General features: G+C 40.2%; 1 protein-coding gene across 5 annotated transcripts in view; it reads left to right on the top strand.

Annotated features, from left to right (window-relative positions):
• gulp1a (GULP PTB domain containing engulfment adaptor 1a) overlaps positions 1–25,848 on the top strand; it is a 96,541-nt gene that overhangs the window by 13,231 nt on the left and 57,462 nt on the right. For 2 of the 5 annotated variants that reach the window (XM_078263181.1, XM_078263186.1), the window contains exon 2: positions 21,592–21,677. The exons of 1 other annotated variant lie outside the window; for it this stretch is intronic. The gene's annotated coding sequence lies outside the window, so the exon portion shown is untranslated. Of the gene's footprint in view, positions 1–7,634; positions 7,752–21,591; positions 21,678–25,848 lie in introns of all 5 variants that reach the window. 2 more of the 5 variants (XM_078263182.1, XM_078263184.1) reach the window with 2 other exon arrangements.

Here is a 25,848-nt window from a genome sequence, read left to right as displayed (position 1 = left end):
CAGTCATCTCACATCAGACTAATATGGGGAAACACAATTAATGAGTTGACATCTAAATTTTCACATGAATAACTTTTGAGTCATCTTTTTAAGATAATGGACAACGTAACTCGTACTTCATGGCAGTGTGTCAGTAGGCACACAGATCTCCAGAGGAAGACAACATATCCTGTCAAAATTTTTTTTTTTTAAATCTGAGTTGGTTTAAACAGAGATTCAGTCTCTTCTTGTCAGTTTTTTTTTCTTTGCTTTATCCACCTCACCAGCTTGGTGGGTGGTTGCTTGGAAAGCTTGTCTGGCAGTATGGCCTAAAATGAGGCCAGTGAGGAAATCCAGTGTGTAATTGCAGCAGTAACAGCAGCCCGGGTTCGCTCTCTGTGCAGGAGCTGAGATACAATTCTGGAGGTGGACTCCTCAGAGGCTGTTGATGAAAGATTGGCTGGATAGTCAAGCCAATTTTATTCATATAAAATATTAGAAATCACAAACATGCCTCACGAGGCTTTACAATCTGTACAGCATATGCCTCCATACAGATAAGGGAAAGAATAGACCAACATTGTACAATTACAGTGTAGACACTCAGGATGGACAAGATAGAACAACAATTTTGATGTAGTATTACTAGGAGTATACAGTGATCTATGGTGTCAAAAGCCACACTGATATCCAGTAATGGAAGTAGCGAGGTGGAGTCTGAATTCTTAGTAAGCAGAAGATAATTTTCCACTATAGAAAGCACAGTTTCAGTGTAGTGAGAGGCCCTGAAATCAGAGTGAAAAGGCTAAAAAAGATTACGATTAAATATGCTGCTGAGAAGCATTTCTTTCTAGTACTTTTTTGAAAAGAATGGTTAAAGACTGGTTGATATTGACACTATGAACTAGTCAGCTTCTGGCATATCCCTCCCTTTTAGGGTTTGGTGTGTGCAGTTTACTAATGCCATTCGATTCTTGAATTAGTGTTACAACTTGCGAACATAACATTCACACAAGTGAAGCTAATCCATTCACTGTGGATCGGACACGTCTCTATGCCAGGAAATACACCTTAAAGTGCCCATATTATGAAAAAAACCCCACTTTTTCTGGGATTTGGGGTGTTCTTTTGTGTCTCTGGTGCTTCCACACGCATACAAACTTTGAAAAAAATCCATCCATGCTGTTCTGAGTGAGATACGGTTTCTGAATGTGTCCTGCCTTCAGTCTCCAGGTGAGCTGGTCAAAATCGGCACGGCTTGTGACGTCACAAGCCGAAACGAACTGGCTAACCGCAACCATTAGCTCGTAGCGTTAGCATTAGTGCTAATGCTAACGCTAGCATGCTACCTCGTTCTCAATAGCAAAGCACTGCTACAACACACACAAGTTCACCATAATCTACAAAAGAACTACTTCCATGTGCGCCCTCATTTAGAAGTCTCCCAGCTAATCCTGCCTTGTAACTGACCAAAGTTGGAGAAACAGCCTTTCTTTTACTGTCTATGGAGCTAGCTAGCTGACATGATCTACATCTGAGCTACTGCACATGTGCGAGTTCAATCAAAGATAGTACAGAAAAAGAAAAGAGGTCTCACTCTGTAGCTAAAACAGAGACCAGGTGAAAAGACGCTCTGCAGCAGTGAGAGAGAGCGGTGCAGTACAACAAAAATATGGTGTTTTTTGAAAATTAAACCATGTAAATCTATTCTGGTACAACCTTAAAATACAATTATGAACCTGAAAATGAGCATAATATGGGTGCTTTAATGCAGAGAAAGAAATGTCAGACAGGAAAAGGAACCACTGAACTTTGTCTCGTGTCAAACAGGGATACAAAGACAAAGTATGAAGAAATTGGTGTAAGTGAAAGAATGGCAGCCAAAGTATGATTTGATAATGATTTAATTACATAGTGGCAGTGGCAGAGTAGTTTGTGTCAGGGAATGAAAAAATGCCAACAGTACCAAATAGAGCTCACGCAGCTTTGTTTTTTCTTATTATAAAAGACTAGTCATTGAACTAAAAACACTGCTCTGAAACTTACCTTGTCATGAGGAAAATTACAAGTCACAAAATTGCACACACTTAGCTGATGTCTTTAGTCACACTAGTGTGACAAAAGGAGTGTCAGTGCTTGGTGGTAAAACAAAATATAAAGGAATGGCCATGCTCTGCAGTCCGGCTGTAAGTGCAAATATCCTACATTTGCATTGGCATATTTTTTGATAACTCTGCTTAACATACTATTGTTCCTGTCAGGTTGAGATGCATCGTAGGCTGTGTTAAGACGTGAGAAACGAGTTGCGTACCAAAACCTGGTGCCAATATAGCACTGGGTGGTATTTCAGAAAGCAGGTTTAGTGAAAACTCTGAGTTTGTTAACCCTGAGATGAGGGTAACTCTGGGTTTTCTGTTTCAGAAAGAGAGGTAACTTCACCTCAGAGTCAGTTACTATGGTAACTGAGCCTGTGAACCTAACCTGGTCGGGAGCAGGTTTTCTTCAAGAAACCTCAAGTTTCTCTCTCAATGATAACGCTGATTTTTATGCCTCATTTCGGTGCCACTTACAAGCCTGTGTTGCACTCTGGTGCACCAAAACAGACGTTACAGGCAACAGAAGCATCGCTGCACGTAATGCTACTTAACATTACATTTGGCAGCAGGTAACATTAGCCTGCTTAGCCTAATTGGCTAGAAGCTGGCTTAAACGCAGTTAAAATGCTGAAAGCTAAACAGTCTAAATTGTGACTGTATTTCACTGGAAAGGATTCCAACACCGGGACATCCAAAAGTCTGCAGCTAAAGACACAGAGGAGACTAGCTACACTTTTCAAGACACCATGGCCTCTGCTAGAGTCGAAGTGATCGGAAGAACAACACTGATGGGACTTAATGGTGCATTCAATTGCACCTCGTAAGCCCATGGTGCATTCAAGTGCACCTCGAGAAACTCAAGCTGTTGTAGTACCCTTCTGCCATCTAGTGATTTTTCTTTGTGTTGTTTAAGCAATTGACTGATTAAATAATTTATGGTTATTACATTTTTTGACCATATGGCCTCTATTCTTTAATGTTGCCAACTGTCGTTTTGTGCTCTTCTTTTTTTTTTTAATAATGTATCGGTTTAGGCACCAGCGCCATTTTAAAAGTATTGTTTTAGCACCGGGATCGGAAAAAATACCAAACAATACTCAACCCTATGTGGAAATGCCCTCCAGACTGATGTTTGTCCTCATTGTTCCATAATAGACATATTACCTGTAGCCTACAGGGTTCTTACCAATGCACCTTCTCTAGCTTCCCCGCACGCAGAAAACGGCTATTCAGACCTCTGTCATCTTCACAAAGCACACATTTCCCCCCCGTCTTTATCTTGACCTTTAAAAGCTAATGTCCCAACGTTGTCATTGGTTTCACCTGGGCCGGGCTCATCCTCTTCCCTCCCAGGCTTCTTTCTTCTGCCATGCTTTGCTCTTTCACCCCTGATTGTGCCTCCTTCATCTGTCACATCCCTCTCGCTGTCTGAGAGGAACAGGCAGTGATGGATGCTAATCACTTAGGCTGTGTGCCCATCCACCCCGCCTCCTAGTCAGCTAGCTCAGCCCAGGCTTCCCCCTTCTAGCCTACGATTAAATGAGTTGCTCTCCTCATTTCTTATCCCACTGTCACTGTTGGTAGTAATGCACCTGTACCCCATTATTTTTGAGCTCAGACAGTATTCATTGTGGGCTGGGCAATATATCGATACGATATCAATATATCAGACTAGATATCATCTTAAATGTTGGATATGGTAATATCATGATATAAGTGGTTTCTTTTCCTGGTTTTAAAGGCTGCTTTACAGTAAAGTGATGTACTTTTCTGAACTCACCAGACTGTTCTATTATTTGCCTTTACCTCATTGGTCATTATTTCCACATTACTGATGATTATTTATCAAAAATCTCATTGTGTAAATATTTTGTCAAAGCACCAATTGTCAACTTTATAATATCGCCGCCATATTGACACCGATGTATTTGGTGAAGAATATTGTGATATTTAAATTTTCTCCATATTGCCCAGCTCTAATTCATTGTGCTTGGTGCACACTTCAAATATGTAAAAACAAACAAGAAATGTCTAATGTCTAAAGCTTTACCTCAAACTAAACAAACCTCAAAAACCTTATTTCCTTTGGCTTTCTCTCTGATGTGAAATACAAAGTGAGCTTTCATTGGCCTTTTAATCTACCGTGCTATTCATAAAGTGTTTATAAAGTGCAGGAAATGAAACACTTTGCGCTACGAGACAGTCAAAAATATCCAATGTGATCTTTTTGTGGCCCCAAGCTATTTATTTACTCAGCTTAAAAGACGAGGTGCTGGCGAGGAGAGGTCTCTTGGTAAAGCTACCTCCAAATAACCACTTTGATCTAGGCAGGCCTCACGTCCTGTTTGTTTGCACAGATGGCTTTGTTGTGTTTATTGCTGTGGTTTGTTGCTCATGATACTTGCTGGAAATATTTGTAGGCGGCTGCTGATCAAAATTCGTGCTGCACAAACTATTAGAATAGGATCCACCCCACCCCCAATTCATAAAAGCTTCTGCAACATTATCTTTGGATTATTTGGTTAAAGTGCATGATTTTTAATGTGGCATGCAGTGTTGTCGATGTATTTCTGAAATGTTTAATTTAGCATTAGCTTCGTGGTTTGCAGATATTATATTCCGGCCAAAATCAATAATAGAAGCCAGCTTGTTTCACACTGCCAAACTATGGTTTGTGTTTGATTATGGCTTCTCTACAGTTCTGCTTTGGAATTCAGAAAATCAATTTTCAGTAATGACCTGCTGAATGAATTTGTCAGGGAACATTTCAAGCAATTACATTTTGATTGAAAATCACCCACATGTCAGTATTTGAAGGACATCAACACTCTAAAATGATAACTGATTGCTGTGGTCTTCCCGAAGGTTGATGGAATTGTATTCTTATTAAAGTGAGAAATGTAATTTGACAATTTCCTAAAATCTTCAAATCAGTGTTGTTTTCCAATCAGCTATCCTGAATAGAATGTATTCACTGTACTATCACATCAGGACAATAAAAGCAGCAAATACTCACAATTAAGAAACCAGAATAATGGAAAACTAATTCCTATATTCCTATTCCTATGAACTGTTGAAATGTGTCAACTTTATAATAAAACCAAGATGCATTCCAACATAGTCAATGACTAATGGATAATATTCCCTACATAAGCCAGAACCAGAGGAAAATGCCAATACAAACTGTTGGAAAATGTATTTCTTTCTCTTTTCCTTACCTTTGTCTTTGAAGAAACTGAGGACAATACAATTCTCCTGCCTTTTCAAAAGTAGACCTTCCTGAATATTCCCCTGAACAATTAACCTGCCCACAATTAATTATGGGATATTGAGGGTTATGAAGTACACAGTAATTATGTCCCACAAATTGGGACAAATGAAGACCACATTCCCTGTAGCCTTTGTTTAGGCTTAAAATATTAGGTTTAGAAATGTGGTGGATCCGGTCCATACACGGTGCCACAGTAACAGTATCATGTCTTTGTTCAGGAGCCGTGAGCTGGCAAAGCTGGAGCTCATTGAGTCTGATGGTAACCAGGTTTACAAGGCAGTCAAGTGTATTCACCTGAAACCGATTCTTCACTAAAGCTTTGCAATGATTCAGTAGGCACATCCTTGTGGACAAGTGCCACCGTTATTTGTCCTTTTTTATTTTTTATTTTTATTCCTTATGGCTTATTCACCTTGGTCTCTGAATGACAAGTGATGAATATGAATTGTAGCAGCCCTGTCAAAGAGCACTTCACTGTGTTAAAGCGCCCTTATTATGCTGATTTTCAGGTTCATAATTGTATTTTAAGGTTGTACCAGAATAGGTTTACATGGTTTAATTTTCAATAAACATCATATTTTTGTTGTACTGCACAACTCTCTCTCACTGCTGCAGATCCTCTTTTCACCTGGTCTCTGTTTTAGCTACAGAGTGAGACCTCTTTTCTTCTTCTTCTTCTGTACTATCTTTGATTGCACTCGCACATGTGCAGTAGCTCAGATGTAGATCATGTCAGCTAGCTAGCTCCATAGACAGTAAAAGAAAGGCTGTTTCTCCAACTTTGGTCAGTTACAAGGCAGGATTAGCTGGGAGACTTCTAAATGAGGGCGCACATGGAAGTAGTTCTTTTGTAGATTATGGTGAACTTGTGTGTGTTGTAGCAGTGCTTTGCTATTGAGAACGAGGTAGCATGCTAGCGTTAGCGTTTTTAAAAAAAAATAAAAACAGCTGTTCTTCACAGGCTGTGGCATGAGGTTATCTGGAGTGTGATAAATAGTCTATCATGATAAATTATGTAGTTGGCGCAACGCTTGCATGCACCTGACAATATACAATATACTGTATATGCAAGAGATAACAATTTGTTTCCAAGTGGGAGCGTGATGACTCGTTCAACATTGGGGAAACTATTTTTTTCTCGGTTTAAATGCTCTTATTCTGCCCCACAGGGAGTTTGAGCTCTGTGCAAGAACTGAGGAATCCTGACCTCTGAGTTGAATTACTAAACCGAGATGAGCTGGAAGAAGTCTGAAGATGTGTTTCGCTTGCTTAGTTACCCTCGAGGCTATTTCCTGTCACAGCTGCTCTGTACACTGACAGAGAAGGATCGCCCCCTGGCAGATTGTTTTGGCCACTGGCCCACACATGCATTGAACTTTCAAGTTGGCATGAGGTCGGCCTCTCTTTGTGTGACTGGAATCCACTCCAGTGAAGTTCAGCTCATGGGTATTTTTTACAGTATGTTGGGCGGAGCAGACCTATAATGAAGCCGATAATATGAGCGTCTCAACAGCACAGTTTAAATCACGTCAGTAAATTCCCTTAGACAGACTGGTATTTCTAGCTTTTACCTATTGACGCACCTGAACGTACAGCATTGAGTCCCATCTAATCCAAACTTCTATCACTGTCTGTCAAAGTGTGCTTTTTTATTAGTGTGTGGTGATTCACAGAAAGTAGAGTTGGCATTGGTCCACCTTGCAGTTAAGTGAAGGCTAATTAGCCTTAAGTGGGGGAAAAAAAATTGATTCATGGTATGTATCTTGATTTAAAAAAAAAAAAAAATTTCCAACAATTTTTAAAATCCATTCTTTTCCCGAGAATTGATATTTTTAATTTTTACCAATGATTCACCTAAATATTTTCAGTTTACACGGTACCGCGGGCGGCGACTACATCTTAACCAAAAGCAATACTTCTAGAATCGCAATAAATGAAAATCGGCACCCATGGATCGTGAAAGAATCAAATCAGGACAAAAGCATATGTTCCCAGTCCAGTTTAACGGGAAAAGAGAAAACGACTAAAATGTTGGAGAAGCCACAGGTGGGATTGAGGGTTGCAGATGAAGAGCTTTAGGCTTTTTATATGTCATTGTCTTGTATGTCTTTGTATTGTCTTGCTGGAAAACCAATTGCCCTTTGGGGACAAAATTAAGCTGGTACAGGAAAAAAAAAAAAAAAGGTGCCATCTCTGTCTTGTGGGTACACTTTGGCTTCAGGAAACATGACTGACAAAATAATTGAGCTGAATGTCTAAAAATAAATGTGCAATTTGTTCCATCTCAGGCATCCCAATCATTACAGATTGTGAGGTCATTAGTGCTTAATCCCACGGTTGACCAGGACAGCTCCAGTGTTTGCTAATGACACGCATAGCCTGAAGCCTCCCCCAGATGGAATAAGGTAATGGAAGCCATTAATTTGTGTTATTGAAATAATTTCATGTTTTAAATTATTCTATTTTTCTTTTCTATTTGCAGGGAATGTAAAACAGAGCTTGTTTTACTTTGAATATAGCACACAAATGCTTTCATGGTTCTTAACTACTGAATGTGTGAAGTACATTTTACTCGGGGTTAAAGTCAGTAATTTACTCTTTATTGTTCAGTATAAAGACTAGGGCTGCACAATTAATCGCAATGTTATCAAAATCACAATATGGACTAGTGCAATATCCAAATCGCAGAGGGGCGATATGTTTGTTAAAGGCAAAATATGTGTCAAGCCATTCTGAATGAAGTATTGTGGCGCTGCAGAGATGTCCCGGCCTACAAATCCTCTCCTACAGACTACAGAAAAACATCTTTGTTTGGTACAGATCCTCGCCAAAATCACACTATAATCATTTTCATTTTTTAAGATTTAATATTAGTCAATAAAAATGAGAATAATGATACAAACATGATCATTCCCTTCAATATCGTGAATCATATTGCAATCGCAATATCAGTCAAAATAATCGCATATTAGGTATTTTCCTCATATCGTGCAGCCCTAATAAAGATTTGATACACACATACTATAATCCTGTGCACAGATGACTATACAAAAAAAAGTGTTTCTAAATATAACAATGTAGTAATATGTAGTAATGTAATATAGATTTTAGTTCATATATCCAAATCCACTTCCATGCAGTGTCACCATCATAAACTTTGATTTCAGGAAGCGGTTAACCCATAAAACAACTAATATGTACTGTACTACTCCAATTTAGCATCTTCCTTTGTCCCACCGTCTGAGATTCTAAACACTTAAATTGCGTCTGTGTTTTACAGTATCAGAGTTTTTCCGCATTTTTCCCTTGGTCACCTATCTTTAGACTGGCACACTTTACGCCCTCCTGTTGTCCCCCGCAGAGTCGCCAATAAAGTAAATGAAAACTGATGACTCCCCAACAGAGTGGCTTAAACCTGTTGTCTAACGCATTCCCATCAAATTCCAAATCAAACCTGAAGTCCGCCGTCAACACATCACGGCTGCCGGGATGCTTCCAAAGGCCAACAGATTGAAAAGGTCACTTTTTCCCAGAATAGATGTAGAACATCCGGAGTAAAAAGGCACTGCTGAGATTAACCTCAAGAAGAACCAGTAAGTCTTCTGAGTGAATAATGCAATGGTTTTAACATTTTTTCACTGTTAGTAGTGTTTTTGAAGAGAAAATAATGAAAAGGCCTATATATTTTAATGATCTATGCTTTGGTAGCCTTCACCCCCCTCACCATTGAGACGTTTTAAGCGATGTTTACATTTTTCTCTGAGTTTCCGTGATGAGCATGTTTTGGAGACTGATCAAATCTTCCACTTTTATATTCCACAATATTGGGACAATACAGCCACCAGCTATTCAATGAGCTTGGCTCTCTTGGTTTCTCTGGCCCATATAATGCTTTTCAGTTAAAACCTTTATTGACACAACTATAAAAACACAATTTTAAAGCTGGGACTTTGTTGCAGAAGATTTCTGGAAAGGAATGCTCTGAGCTGAGATCAGAGTGTTTTCAGGAAGCTAGCTGCACAGTCAGGAAGCAGCGATGACCAGAGTAGAACTCCCGTGGTGCTGGATTGCCAACTGGGCCCCAGGAGACATGTGGGGAAATAGAGATTCTGACTACAAGACAGACAAAGTCTAGCAGCGTGTTCCACTTTCAATCCATTGAGTCAAAAATAATGTCTTAACTTACAATTAGTTTGAAGGGAACAACTTGACAGAAAAGCAAAGAGATGTACAGACAGTTTGTGTGCTTTTTTTGTTGTTGTTCCAATTAAAATGCAAAAAATATATATAACACATCGACCAGAAAACGTAGTTGATCATATGTGTAAGAGGAAAAAGAAAGTTTTAAGTGTCATGTAATGCACATCCAATTTAGCAGAGCATACCCACAACCGTGATCATGAAGAGTAAAAGCAGCTTCACAGATTTTTACACAATTCTCTGAACACCCAAAACTCCCGTACTAGAATATCTAAGAGGCTTCTGTTTGGTTTTCTTTTGTCCGTGTTACTGTAATGCAAGTATTTTTACACAATACGTACAATGTTGCAATCAATTCTAAAATAACCTGGCAGCCAATGTAGTCTCCTGCAGCCAGGTTTGGCATCCTCAGATGTATAATTTTCCTTCTTGATAAAACTCTGGCTCTGGCACTCTAAATTAACTCATCACCTCTTTGGAGGAAGAGCAGTGGGGAAGACATGCCATCTATTTTCTGGAGATAAATGCATCTCCACATTTTCTCTGCATCCACTGAAAAGAGGGCTGAAACTCTCAAAGTCAGTCCTCTGAGGCCCCTTATCAACCAAATAAGCTCTGGTTCTTGAACCAGTTTGCGTTCAGGATTCTTGGAACTTTGCTGCTATCGAGCGAAACAGCCTGCATTTTCACCATCTTTAAGTGTAACCATTGTAATCAAAGATGTGTAGGTAATGGGACAATGCAAAACAACAGTGAACAGTAGTAGCAAGACGCAATTGATTGCATTGATTACCTGCAAGCTTTTGTTCTGTTCTAATGCATTTCCTAACGATTGCTCACTTGACTTCTCCATTGTTGCCTTCTCTATACTCCCTTTTCAACTTGTAGAATATGACACGCCCACTGATGTTGTCACAGTTTGCACATCAGGTCAAGATAAACCTGCAATTGTTTTGGTTCCAGCTGGGAATCAACTTCTCTGGTTCCGCACCAATTTGTTTTTTGTCAAAATGCTCCAAACGGTTGATTACATTGGGTTTGCGAATAGGAACGGAACCTGTTGAAGGTTGGTGGAAAAGTAGTATGAGTAGGAATTGGACTAAAGATAAACTAAATACATTTTCCAGGCTCAGAAATGCCTCAGCTAGAGTCTGAATTAATTGCCTAAGCCTTTAGTTGTTAGCGCCTACATGGACAATTATATCCTGAGCAGCTGGATGGATTGCGTTTGCCTTATAATTAGAGTGAATAGCCATATCCCTAACCAATCAGCACTGAATTGCGAATCTGTCCTCTCAATGTCATTTTCAGTCGATATAGCAGTTGGCAAATGTTAGCAGGTAGCGGTAGTGGTAGCTAGGAGCAATCACTGTTTCTTGTCTTGATTGAAGAAAGAAAGTTGTTTCCCACGTTGTACATCTCATAGGGCTGGGTATCGTAAAAAGAAAATGTCGATATACTGCCCATGGATTCTGCACCTGTATTCACCCCTCTGTATGGGAGACACTGTAGGAGCGCCTGTCTCTTTAATCCCTCCTCCCGAAAAAGCCCAGTCTGCTCTGATTGACCAACGTGCTTCCTGGAAACTCGGGAGTCTCCGCTCCGTGTTTCACTCAAGGCCCCAGGAACAGCGCCATGTCTTAAAGCCACCATGGGCTTAGCGGATAACGGTGGAATTGCACCCCTCTGGCCCAGAAAGACTTTTCTCATAGACTTTGCATGGCGAAAGAAACTTCTATATTTCAGCTGATAATTTTTTTTGGGGTACATCAACTTACCAGCCTGAACACTTAAAGGGTCCTTGTTTAAAACGTCACATTTTTAACATTTACTAGTAGCTGAATTCAGAGTTATTAAACTAGGCATGATGAACGCAACCCATAAAGGACGCGAGCAGGGAGCAGACCCACGGGACTGCCCCCGCCCGCCCATGTCGCCCTGCACTGCGCATGCTCATATGACTGTTCAAGCTAAATAATGGAACTATTTAGGTAGCTAACGTTGACGTAATATCTTATATGTCCCTAAGAGCCGATGTGGGTTTAGGGTTTAACACTTATCTTACGATACATCTGAGGGCTGTATGCTGTAAAGCCTGTAACGTGGATCAGAGATGAAGCCATAGATGTATTAAGGGAAGTTCTGTTCACGAAACTGCAGGCTAACCTTAGTAGCTAGCGCTAGGTAGTAGCTAGCTAGTAGCACGACATAATGATTATATCTCCTTGGTTGTCTAAATATATCCATCGTTTATTAAGATAAGCATGTAAACGATCAAGAACAATGAAAACACAATGTTTAACGTTAGTGAATATTTTAGACAATGAAACGGAGAGTTCATGAGTTCGCCACGTATACCATGAACGAACTATACTTGTAAGACACGAGAGACAAGCTCACGAGCGAGCATGTTGCTACCGATTGCTACGACAACACAAACAAATTGTTGCTAGTGCATGTCCATCGTGACGTCATGGGCCAGTCAACGCGGAAGATCTGAGTTCCATGATTGCTTTATGCACCTTTTGAGCACATTGGAATGTACAGGGCTTCCCGTCGAACTCTGTATCCAGTTCTCTTAATACATCCATGGTTTCACTAGCTAGTTGAAGCTGGCGCTACATCAAAGGAGTATATAGCAGGACTTGTACCGTGAAAAATCACCAATAAAGGCTTCTAAACCAAATACTACACAAGCCCCAGCAGTCAAGTGACCGGAATTTGGGGAGAAATTACTAGCATTGGCCGAGATTATAGCTGTGTCGTGTTAGCAAGTAGCTACTTAATAGTTAGCAGTATGCTAACGTTAGATTGTAGTAAAACGAAGCAGCACTTTCTACCGTCAAAAATTGTAGATAAAGGCTTCTGAACCAAACACTACCCAATCGGATATTTCAGCAGTAATGCGACCTGAAATTGGGGAGAATTTAACAACATTGGCAGCCAAGATGACATTGTGTACTGCTTTTATTTATTTTTGTTAAAAGTCACATAGTATGCTCTTCCATGTTTTCTGTCATATCTATAATGTTATAATGTTGGATTTTCATGTTAAACGTGGCCAAAACTTCAAATAATGAGGTAAACGTATTTTAGACAAATCCCTGTGAGCTAAAATGTCCAGATTTCCAACTATTCTGAACACCCATGATTCACACATGATTGGTCATCTGCTCCAGGTAGGCGGAACTGGAGTATTTTTTTTTTTGTTTTTTTTTTAAGCCACTGTGGCTGTAAGCAATGTTGCCTTGGCTGCTAGTGTCATTAAATTCTCCCCAATTACTCCTGAAACATTATCTGTTAGTAGTATTTGGTTTTAAAACCTTTATTTGCGATTTATGACTGTAGAAATTGCTGCTATATTCTATTAGTGTCAACTGCTAACTAAAGTAGCTACATGGTTAACGGCAGTAAACATTACGGCACATATATTTGAATTTATTTTTCAGCTCCTACTACGTGAGCCCCGTCTCTGTCCATAACATAGTTTTTCCTGCCTCTACGACGGGTAACGTTACGTTAGACAGCCAATCACCAGTATTATTAGAGCTTGATAGAAGCATGGTGCATGCTTATTGGCTCACTGACGCCGATGAGATTTACTGAAATTTGGTATTGAATGACGAGGCATTTTTCAAAACTTACTAAGAAGGCAATTCGGTCGGTGCCTAAAAAATATCGAATTTGGTACCCAGCCCTACACACTGAACACTGAAACCTCAGCATTCACTCGCAATACCTGGCAGTTGAAGCACTTACAAACGGTATATTTTTACACCAGAATTACTGTGACTTAAAAAGCATTGTCTGTTGCTTTGACTTGCTCAGGGAACTGCTTGAGAAAGTGTCAACGCTATGAGAAGCTCTCCTCAGCTTTGAGTGTAATGCTCAGCTGGGGGTATTTGTTGTCTGTTGAAACCCTCAAACCACATGAGAAAACCGTATAATTCACTCACGCACTTTTGAAGTGAAAATGTTTATTTTTGCACAGCAAGCCTCGCTCAGCAGAATCAGAGATGTGCAGTGCTTCTATATGTATTCCAAATCAAGGAGGTGGGCTGGTAATGTGTCATCAATAATACAAATCCCCTTGTTGCATTTGCTTGTCAGCCAACGGTCTTGCCGCGTGCACACGATGGAAAGAAGCTGATTAATTATGCTTCGCTCGCACGGAGTCACAGTTCAACCTAGCTCGAATGAAGTTGACATGGAATATCAGTTAGTGTTTGAACTGGGTCAGGTTGTACATTAAAGCTGTTGTAGGTCCCTTTTCTTCTAAAGAACACTAAGGGAGATTCAGTAGAGTTCTGCTGCATCAAAATCGAAAAATCAAAGTGTGTGTGTGTGTGTTGCTTAGCAAAGTTTCTAATCTTCTGAGCTGCAGCATCTGACATGAGCACAAACAAGGTAAAGAGCTCTCATATTGCTCAGCTTTTCAATAGACTTAACTTATTTAGACCTTTTATATATTACATGTCAAACTCAATTTTCTCCTGTGTGCTTCAGCACTGAAGGACGCCTGCCTCTCAGCTCCAAACAGGGTGATGAAAAATATAGTTTTCACCTCGTGCATCTATATTTTTTTCTTCAATATGGTAATAAAGTTGAGACTGATTCAACTTTTGGAGAAAACCTGACGTCACGCTGCGGTGTCCAGTCATGTCACTGCCGATCAGACTTGTCAGTGTGTTTTGAGGCTGTGTGATAGTCATGTACAGGAAACAGGAAACATCCCTGCCTCTATCGCTGCCACGAGAAAAGTCTTAAAACACTGTGAGGGTAAAGAACAAAACACAACTCGTCTCTTTTCTTTCTCTCTTTCTCCGTTAAATGAAGCTGCCTTCAGCTGCGGCCGGAAATGTGATGATCTATAAACGATCCAAAGTCTTCTTGTGCTACATTAGGGGTGAGGGGGTTAAATAACGGGCGTCACACAAATGAGCCATTTAAGTGACACGTTCTTACCGCTGCACAACCCTTCGGGAGTCCTGATCAGTATTTTCATAGCGTATGGAATACACCAGAAGGTCCATTTAGTTGCTGTTCTGGTGCTTTCGATCTTATTACATGGTTTCCCTCAGCAGACATTGTCATTGCAATATAATCCACATTTTCTGAACATTTCAAGGACTTCTCATACACATCGGGGGTGGACTTGCTTTCTAAGATCCTTGAATGCACTGAAAGTGCATCCACTAGAGTCACTGCATCCCCACCAGGGAATAAAAGGTCATAGCCAACATGAGTAATGGGCCGATTTTAGAAAATACATGAAACAAGATCCACGGTATGAAAAATAACTTCCGTAATAAAATTTAATACAGTTTAAAAATCTCCAGTACAAGATTCCTCAAGAGCTGCTCTACAGTTCACGGTGGTGTATTTTAAGCACACATACATAATCCCGTTGTCATTTTAATGCTGTAAGAAGACTAATGTACCATGAAGGATGAGCTATTAAAAAAAAAACCTAGGAGTCACAAAGTCTTGGCTTGTTATTTTGAGCAACCTATTTTCTCAAATGTCTGAAAGCGGATGCATTCTGTCGATGTAGTTTCTCTGTGTAGGTCAGGACGCTGCAGGTTTTAAGATGCACTTGTCAGCGTGTAGCCTCAGTACACAGAATCTGACATCTGCCCAGTGCAGCCAGAGTCCTGCCCCTCAGGAAGTGGGATGGGTCGGCGCCCGCCTGGTGCTATCGGAGTGTCTCATGTCTCTTATCTACCACTTCCAGCATGTTACGTACTGGACGTGTGCTGCTGCCCTTGTGATGCTGCTCTCTTATCAGGAAACTCTTGACTCTTTAGAGTAGTGCTGCACAATCAATTAATACAATAATCAATTAATCACCCATATTTAATGCTGTCTTTTTTTTTTTCTTTTTTTTTTTTACTTTATCCTTGCACTGCTATAGTTTTTATAGCACCTTTCCATGCATACTGAATCCCAGGGTCAGTCCCTGCTCTGTCACTGCAAGCGTCTCATGCTTATACATCCCTTAGTACATTCATATGGATTTTTTTATTTAGTATATTTTCTTTTATTGGCCATATTATTCATGTGGATTTGTTATTTTATCATCCTGTTTATGATGTATGTGTATGTTGTGGGTGATGTTTTTAAGCTACTGGGACCTTGGATTTCCCCTTGGGATCAATAAAGCATCCATCCATCCATCCATAATTTTATCGAAATCACAATATGGACTAGTGCAGTATCCAAATCTCAGGGGCGGGGGGCGCAATATCTGTTAAAGGCACACACACCCACTACAAATCGTATCCTACAAATGAAAAAAAGTTTTTTTTGGTACTGATCCTCGCATAAATCACACTATAATTCATTTCAGTTTTGTTTTATTTTAATATTTTCCAATGAAAATGAGAATAATGATACAAAAATGATCATTCCCTCCAATATTGTGAATCATATCGCAACATCGGTCAAAATAATGGCAATTTGAGATTTTTCTCGTATCGTGCAGCCCTACTTTTAGAGTCCAAAGGGAAGAAAACGGTTCAAGGTCTTTGGGACACTTTTTTTAATTTATTTTTTTAATGAGGAGTATTCCATTCAAACACATTTTCCAGAACTGTTCCATCCACTAATACGCCCTCCCCCTCCCCTCCTCAACCTCTCTCCCCTTCCTAGCTGCACCTGGAGCAACGGGAGGAATTGATTCAAGTGTGTGATGGGACTGGTTTTATCGCTCTCTTTCCTGAGTATATTTCTCAGATTTACTTTATTAGATGTCTTATATTGGATTTGCCAAATTAGTATTAGACCTGTTATAATCCTCCTGTTGGAATTTAATCCAATTTTCTGTGACAACTTTATTATTTTTTTCCCCCTCCGTTGTCTACTGCAGCCCTATAGCCTTGAGGAGTATGTGCTTTGAGGGGTATTTTTGGGGGCTTTGTGTTGCCTTGGAAACCTTAAGCTGGGTTCATGTTTTGGCCCTCTAAATCCCTTCAAATCCTATTTCATATTGGACCATACATACAACTAAACTTGACTTGGAATACTATATCAAGGCCTGCTTTTTTGAGTTTGTTTCGGAGTCGACTTTCTGCCGAGCTGTCAGAACTTGTCTAAGAAGATTAATCCAGTAGACCTCTTTCCTTCATAACAAGACAGCCACCCCGTCAAGCTTCTCTTTGCCAGGGTATCTTAATTATGATGTTTTTGGGTGATTGGCTTACACTAATGAGGAGGAACGGGGTGAATTAATTTCAGCTGAATGGTGCTGTGTGATCCTCTGCCATTTTCTTTCTTAGTTTTTTTTCCAACATGCAGTTATTACAGGGACAATTACTACAGCATAAACTGAAGCCTTTTATAGGAGGGTTCATTGCCTGCCCACCCGCTGCAGACCAAAATAATTACTTTCATGACATTTATACTACTACCAGTGTGCAAAAATAACTTTTTGACACAAGGGCGAAGTTGCCAGTAGAGCTTAGTTCAGGCCCAAAAAAATCAAGCCCGACCCTACCCGACAATTCTTTAATACGTGGGCCTTTATAACTGACGTTCTCAACTACAATTCCGAGTTGTTTGAACTACAGAAATCTGTTTAGAATTATCTTAATAAATACAGGTAATGCAACAAGGACTAAGCACGTAAACTGCGTTGTTGGTTTATTCAGAATGGAATGGATCGCAAATGGATCTGAATGAAGAAACGTAAAAAAAAAAAAACTCGACCTATAGCTCCCTCAGCCGAATAGTGTGGGTAACAGATCAAGGCAGCAACATAATCAAAGCCCTGGGACCATATAGGAGACTTTCTTGTCTCAGTCACCTAATTAATACTGTCCTTCGCAACGGTCTGCATGCTGATGCACTGGCTGTGAACAGTGCTGCAGATGGGGGAGACACAATTTAGTACAGTTTACCTCACACTCAAGTCAGTGCAGGACGTATACCCAGAGCTACGGGAGACGCTGGAGAGGCATAGCTTTCTCCCCACCCAATTAGGCTAATGAAGTAATGATTAAAGAAAACCCAAATGCTTGATGAAGGGCCCAGCCCGGCCCGAGGATAGCAGCGGAAAACCTCGGCGGGCCGGGTTCAGTTCGGGCTCCGGCTCGGGCAGAGAATCTAAACTCTAGTTGCCAGGTAGATGAAAAAATCCATCGACCAACCATATTTTTTACCGGACAAAACCTGAAATTGTGTTTTTTTTTTTTTTTTTTTTTACATATATATATATATACAAACTTCACCAAACGGATGGCTGACTTCTGGCAAAAAAAGTATTGGTATCAGTACTGGTATTGGAGATTTTGGAACGATACCCAACCCTAATCATCTTCTGGAAACAGACTACGAGGACCAACTCTTGTTTTGATATAGAAAATCTTTTTATTTGAAATGTGTCCCTTATTTCACTTTTCTATCACATAACCACGCATCCTTAAGTCAATCTCACGGAAGCGGCCGATTTGGGGACCACGGTATGCTTTTCTTTAACCGTTTTCATTTTTAAGATTTTCTTTTTGGGCTCGCCATCTCCGTACATTACATTCTGTGACACCGTGTTTCTTCGCCGCTTGACGATTCTGCTGCGTTTATCACCGTCATCCTAAAGTTAGCATCAACACTTCTCACGTGTTTGCTAACTTGGTCTACTTTTCAGCCGCTTTGTTCAGGATCGCTCACTGTGTCTCTGCATCTTTCAGGCCCCTGGGACTGCTGGGAGTTTTGATTCACAGCTCCGATCATGAGGGGCACATTCAGGTTACTGCTATTTGGCACCACCTGTTGTTTATGTATATTGGTGTTTAAAAGTCTAGACCCCCGAATATAGGACAAACTCACTTTTTCAGATACATTCATAGAGAAACCAACCCGTCTTATATTCGGGTCAGTACGTTTGTGTTGTCTCCAATGCCTCGCTTGCTCATTTTCAAATTTCAAAATGTGTGCGTGCATGGATGATCTGCAGGATATAGCAACACAATCTCACAAATACTCGCTCAGCTCGTATTAATGCAAGCCCTTCCAAATGTATTACTCTTTACCCTTTACATCTATCTCTGAATGTCGTTTCCTACAAACTCCTCAGGGGCTTCAATGATTACCACTCAATACTCCGTAATGGTAAATGGTGGCCCTCGTTTATCAAGTGAGTTTAGTACAACCACTTTAATCTTGTACGGAGTGTGTCCTTTAAGGTACTAATTAACTAACTTCTCAATTCCAAAATGTTTAACCGAGAGTCCAGTGGGAAGAAACTTGAGGGACTGCATAAAGACAAAGGAGATGTAGCATTCTAGTGACTGGGATTTGCGCTTTTTGATTTCAGATTTGCCAGAAAACGCATTCCATTGACTTTTGTTTCCCTCAACGTTGCTTTTTTTGTGAGTGATTGAGTGATTGAGTGATTGATCAATGTGTTTGTTTGCTTTCTTTAAACTATCAATAAACCCTGACAGCTCACAAATCTCCATAGCTGACACTGTGCTATAAATGTAATAGCTTTTATGAATAAAAATGCTTTATAGTATTGGACAGAAGGCCCAGTTTATTGTGCTTGAACAAGTAGCTTTTGTCATGTGCGACCAGTGGAAAGAGCTGAGTCAACATCTCAGTCATCAAGCGCACGCTAACGTAATAACTGTGGTCGAATATATTCTCGGATTATATTTTTTTGTCTAGTTTTCTTTTCTTTTTTTTTTTAATGCATACCTTTCCTGTGTGTGCCCACTGTTCATGTGTACTTTGTGTTCTTCACACTTTTGTACTCTAAAAGGGTCTACACCAGATTGACAGGGGACCTACAAATAAACTTACAATAGTAGGTGAGCTCGTAGGTATAGGCTTCTTCCACTTGGCAGTCTTAAGGCCAATTCATGCTTTTATTCTTCCAACCCTATGCCAGACCCTTCGCCATCGCCTGACGTGCACCTCTCAAAAAAATGTAACTACATGTTGCGGCGACGCAGACCGCAACAACTGTTATTGGTCCGCTTGGCAGTGGGCTTGGTAGCGTCACATTTCCCCTGACTCATTTCCGGCTTCTTCTTCTCCATAAACAACATGAAATCAAGGAGAGGGTTAACTTTTCCTGCTACAGAATTCCCACCGTGGTCAGAAAACACAAAGGAGACTCTTTGTTTCTCTCACTATGACTCTAGAGTCGGTACTCGCTCCGAAGCTAATCACCGTCACTCTCTCACTAGCTCTACCACACACTCCCCACACACACACACACACGCACACACACACACAGACACACATATACATACACATACACACACACACACTTGCCGGCCCTGCTATTCTCTTGAAGAGATCGACGCACAAGTATAAACTTCAGTCCACTAACGTAGAATACGGCAAAAGCTCTGCGTAGAGCTTCCGCAGAAGCATAAATTGGCCTTTAGGTCGACATACTGGTTCAAAGGTTTCCTGCCACAAGGCTTGGTTGGGTCCAGTCAGATGTCTGAGAGAACTACTCTATTATGGTTGGATAGTCTTTAAGGCTTTTAGGTTGTAAAAAGTCCTCTTTACAAATGTTGTATGAAGGGTAGGTCTAGGAATAACCAGAGGCCTCACCATACGATATTATCACAGGACTTATGCCACGATACAATATTATCACGTGACTTGTGTCACGATACAATATTATCACGGGACTTGTGTCACGATACAATATTATCACGGGACTTGTGTCACGATACGATATTATCACGGGGCTTATGCCACGATACAATATTATCACGGGACATATGCCACGATATGATATTGTCACAGGACTTATGCCACGATACAATATTATCACGGGATTTATGTCACAACACGATATTACCACAGGACTTATGCCACGATACAATATTATCACGGGATTTATGTCACAACACGATATTATCACAGGACTTATGTCACGATACAATATTATCATGGGACGTATGCCACGATACAATATTATCACGGGATTTATGTCACAACACGATATTATCACAGGACTTATGTCACGATACAATATTATTGCGATGCTAAACATTGCGATATTCTGCGATATATGGCAATGAGTTTTTTTTTTTTATGTAAACGTGGACGGTGCTTTCCTGATTTCTTTCTCTGATCACCTCTTCGGACCTCACCAGAAAAAAATCCCCAACTGCAACATCTAGTGGACTTAAAAAAACAATTGCTTGTATTATTCTAGTCCCAAAAAGTTAAATTTGTATGTGCAATTTATATAATTTCAATAGGAACAGATTTCGATTGTCAGTGTCAAGTGCACAATAACAAGCTGGAACTAACAGGCAGCGTGTTGCTTTAGCAAAGCTTTTCTTCAAACTTCACAATAGAGATAGGTTAGTCTCCATTTAGCACTATTGGAATATGAGCTGAATATACTTTGGACTGACACATCACCGTTTAAATCTATTTAACTACTGAGTAGACTGCGGAGGGCTCAAAGAAAAACGCAATAACTAATTATTAAGAACCCAAATGCACCGTTGTGGTTCAGTAATGATCAAGAGTCACTTAAGAATTCCCGGACTGGAAAACAAATAGAAAATCAAAGGCTATTGGGGGGGGGGTTCCAACAGTATTCTCCCCTGTCATGCAACACTGTGGGGACATCAACTAAATGCAAGTTTTAATCTTTTAATTCTTCTTCTTTTGGTGCCAAACCTATTTCAAATGTAAATAATACATGTGGTGTCTAATTATATTGTTTGTATCCATATAGATAGCCATTATTGGAAGAAAGAAGAGAAACATACACATGACAGCTAATTCCAAACTTTTGAAACGGTTGTGTTCGGTAGAAAAAAACTCTTTGACGGTGATCCTCATAATGTATCTGTCACAGCCTTAATTGCAACTGGTTGTTTCTTCAATCTACAAATACATTTTCTCTAGGCTGAATGAAATGAGAAAATGGCTTTTAGACGTAAATAACTGTATAGATTGTATTAAATTGCTTCATGTAATCAGCACAGAGTCGACTTGCAGCATTGCTCGTTCATATCTAAAAGCTTGAACCTAAGTGTTGGTTTTTTTCTTTGCTCTTCCTGCCCACAGAACATGCAGCACTAATGAGCACCCGTCTGCCTTTAGATGAGTGAAGCACAACAAAGAAACCCGAACATCAACAGCCCACAGTAACAGTAAGCCACCATATCCGCTGTCTGTTGAGATATCATTATATACTCTCATTATATAGTTATACCCCCTACTTCAAATCCCCCTCAGTCGAGATCCTCCCAATGCACATGCACCGGCTTATTGTTGAGTGATTCTTTTTATTTATTTATTTTTGTGATTATGGGAGCAGCCACTGGCATATGGCAGCACTCACACATAGAGCTCTGATGCAGTATTCAGCTGTGTATGTTCTTGTCAGGGTCTCTTTGCTTTGTGATATAACGTAAACAGGAGTGGGTTGACATTTTGATGCCATCCTGCTTATCTTCTTAGAACATATATTTATGCCTGGCAGTGACATTTCTACTCTCTACTTTAAAGAGCAGCATTCCAGTTCTCACAGTTCCGGTTAATGTCACGGCATAGGATAGACACTTTAACACTGGTGTCCGTATAGCCTCGGTCAGGGGTTAACATTTGTTAAACCATGAAACCCCTTCATAGTGTCACACACACACACACACACATCATATGTCACATATATGATATATATGCGTATATTATTCGGAACTTAAATCATATGTGAACTAGAAGGGCACTCAGACAGCACAGACCTCCATCCAATATGCAAGCGCAACTACTATGTATGCAACATATTCTCACTCCCAGCGCGTCAAGAAATGGCGCTTGGTCATTAAAGTCTCCTTTAGCGTCTCAGTCAGAAGCAGCCCTTTGGCGTCATTTTTCGACGCGCTTAGTTGGGACTCTTAGCGTCACTTTTTCACTGGGGTTATAAAATGTACGTTTCAGTGACACACGGGACAAGAATGGGACACAAACCCCGCTTTCCTGGGTCACGGTCCTGTGTTGTTTAACCCATCCACCACCACAACCTGCGTCCTTACGCAGATTGTCTGTCTTTCATACTACTCGCTGTCGTTGTCGCTCTCCATACCAAGTCATCTTACAGCGCCGCGGTCGAGGTACTGCTATGCCCGATGCGTTCCATGCAGACGTTTAAAGGGTGTTTTTTGCATCGGTATCGCTACATATGTACAAATATCAAATGCTTAGACTGACATAGCACCATGAACATTGCAGCTTTAGCGTACAGCCAAACCAAGCACAGCACATAATATGACCTCCATACCAGGTGTTAAATAATCACAGACAGCAACAAGTTACCGTCATCGTGACTCCTAACTATTCAGCAGAAGAACCAGCAGTCAGGATTAATTTAACCAATGTTGCATAAATGAACGATTTGAGAGTGACACTGTGTAACGCTGATACTATACATATAATGTGATAATCAATCACACAAAGAAAAGAAAATCACCATCCAAACGGTGCCAGTAAGTGTCTTTTTTTTCAAACGTTTAACGCGTAACGGAGACAGCGAAATACACAGAGCTACCTATAAAGCCGTAGCCCCACCTACTGGAAAAGTCACGCCGCAACACCGGTTACTAATGCCCTTGAAAAATAATTTTTGTATCTACCCATGCAACACCCTCCTTAAAAGTCTTATAAAAATAGTTGTTTCCCTAATCCTGCTGACAGACAGACAACGAAACATATGAGCAGCCAAACCGAGCCGAAAACATCACCTCCTTGGCGGAGAAAATAAACATTAGGTAAGCTAATTGATTTGCTATTTGATGCAATGCATTTATTTTGTTCTGTTCAGAAGTAAAAATTAGCTTGCATTCAGCTTTCAAGGACAGCAAGCATTCACACATGGCATCATGCATTGACTCCGTTTTTCATTAACCTCTCTTAGTCCCTTGAGATATTCAAAATCTATGCAGGCTAAAGAGGTGCTTTGTCTCAAGAGTTATCTCTCGAGCTTGAACAGCATAATTACTGCATTGTGCAGCTTTTCCCTGCAGATTAGGTATTCCGATGTTGGACAGCTAGCTTCCCCTGTCCACATAATGCCATGAGGAGCTTTTACTGTCTGCTCACGTTTGGTTGTATCAGACCTCGTTGAGGACTGAGATGTACCACCATTTCTTTGAGCTCAGTTTATGATGAGAAATCTTTCCATCGCTTTCTGTGACAGTCAGTGCTTCTGACTGCTGTGCAGAAAGTGCTTTGCATTAATATGACAACTGGCAAAGTATGAGTCGTTGTCACCAGTTTTAGCTGTTTTTCATATAGAGGTTTTGGTGTTTATTGCTCATTTCTTTTGTATTGACTGTAAATGTCAATATAAATGTAATATAAAAAAGTAGTGGATGAAAATGTCGCCACGTTTTTTGATGTGGTTAAACAGTAGGGCTGAAACCATTCCTCGAGTAACTCGAATAATTTGATTACGAAAAATCTCGATGCAAAATCTTTTGCTCTCTGTACACCGTGTGTACTTCGTCCCACAGCAATCCCGCCAATCGGTCCCAAAACGTCACCCAGTTAGAGAGGAAATGCTGTAAACAAATTCTTAGTAAATCTTTACATCCATTCCCCGAAATAACCAAGCAGGCCTGCCTTGCTGCACGATCCAAATTTTCTTCAAAAGTTGCCTTTTTCTAGCTCAGAGTTTGTTGTTGTTTCCCAAAGCGAAGAGAGTTTGAGAACGGCGACACACAGAGAGCAGAAATGTACCTCCCTTTATCCAGAATATATATGCAGAGATAGGCTGTATACTGTAGATATAGAATTAGAATAGAGATTTTATCTGGTAAAAAGTCCAGACTACATGATACTGGGTGTCTTTTTCAATTTTTTTTATAAAAAAATAAATAAATCCATAATTCTTTTTTATAGAGGCACAATGGGGACAAAGAGTGACAACGAGGCAGAATAAAGGAGAGCCCCGTTCGATAATGGGTTCTTGCATTGAGAATGGCAGTGTGTAGAAAATGTGATCAAAGTGTTGTTATTTTTTATTTTTTGGCAAGACTTCACATGATTAGTGTGCCTCTGTAGCAGCACCTTGCTTACCATGTAAACGAGGGCCGTTTGTATGGTTGCAGGGGGTCTTTTATCATGTCGGTCCCATCTGAGCTTCTGTGGACCTTTTTGGCTTGAGTATCGACTGCCTTGTCTGCTTCTTATACACTTGTATTTGAAGTGTCAGAGTAAACATGGCCTGCAAAAGGCTTTGCATGTATAGTTTGGAAATAGGGCTTGCCAGTGTAGTCAGTACAAAACATGTAAAACAGTTGCTGACAGTGAGGTATGGCCTCGTATAAATGACTTTGGCCAGATTTTCTGTTGGAGCTAGGGAATGTCTTATCCTGCAGAAACAGGAGTGTAGATTAGAAGTAAATTATCGAGGTAGATTTGGGTCATAAATGGGCCATTGAAATCCTTCTTTAAGATTTACGAGGGTGTTCCATCAGCTAAAGGAGCATTTATATTTCCCATGAAACATGCCTGCGATCCTGAGGCATTGGCGAATGTAATGGGTAGCTGCTATCATGCACAGGATTGCTTTCTGTCTCACTGGTACTAAGATTTTCTCTCTTCCTTTTTTTTGTTGTAAAAAAATGACCTTGTTTACACTTTAAAAAACTCATTTCAGTTAGAGCGTCAAAGAGGGTTTATAAGGGAGCATTCTAGATTAAATTTCTAGATTTAAAGAAGACATTATTTACTGCAGAAATAAGTAGATATGCCCTCGACTAAATACATTCTTAGTCCACTAGTGGTGTTGAAATGAATCATTGCATCGATGCATCGTGATGCGGACGTGGACGATGGCAGTGATGCAGTGACAGACCATAACTGATTATTGCCTACTGATTTTCTGTTTGCTGCTTTTTTAGTTGTTGCCTTTTGTCGGATGTCTGCTGTGTTCAGACTCTGCCTCATTCTGGAAGTGTCTTTTTTTTTTTAAGAGCAGATACAATAAAAAAAGGGAGTTCATATACATCTGACTGCTTGAATTTGTCGATGAAAACCATGTGTAATAATATATAACAATATTGAGGAGGTGATGCATCGTGATATCTATATCTTCTAATCGAATCGTTGACAGGATAATCGTAATCGAATCGTGACACCAGTGAAGACTCCCACCCCTATAGCCCACTAACACTCGACTGGTTGATGTCAGATCTGTACAACTGAGTTTCTCCACAAAGAATCATGCAAATTAGGCATCCCTTTAAATCTTGTGTTTACCAGAGTTGTGCTTATACGTTTCTCGGAAATAAGTAATTTAGCATGAAAAAGCATGTGCAAGTG

The sequence above is a fragment of the Sander vitreus genome, chromosome 11 (assembly GCF_031162955.1).
Source record: "Sander vitreus isolate 19-12246 chromosome 11, sanVit1, whole genome shotgun sequence".
In the NCBI taxonomy this organism is placed as follows: Eukaryota; Metazoa; Chordata; class Actinopteri; order Perciformes; family Percidae; genus Sander; species Sander vitreus.
This window is presented reverse-complemented; position numbering and strand designations above follow the sequence as displayed.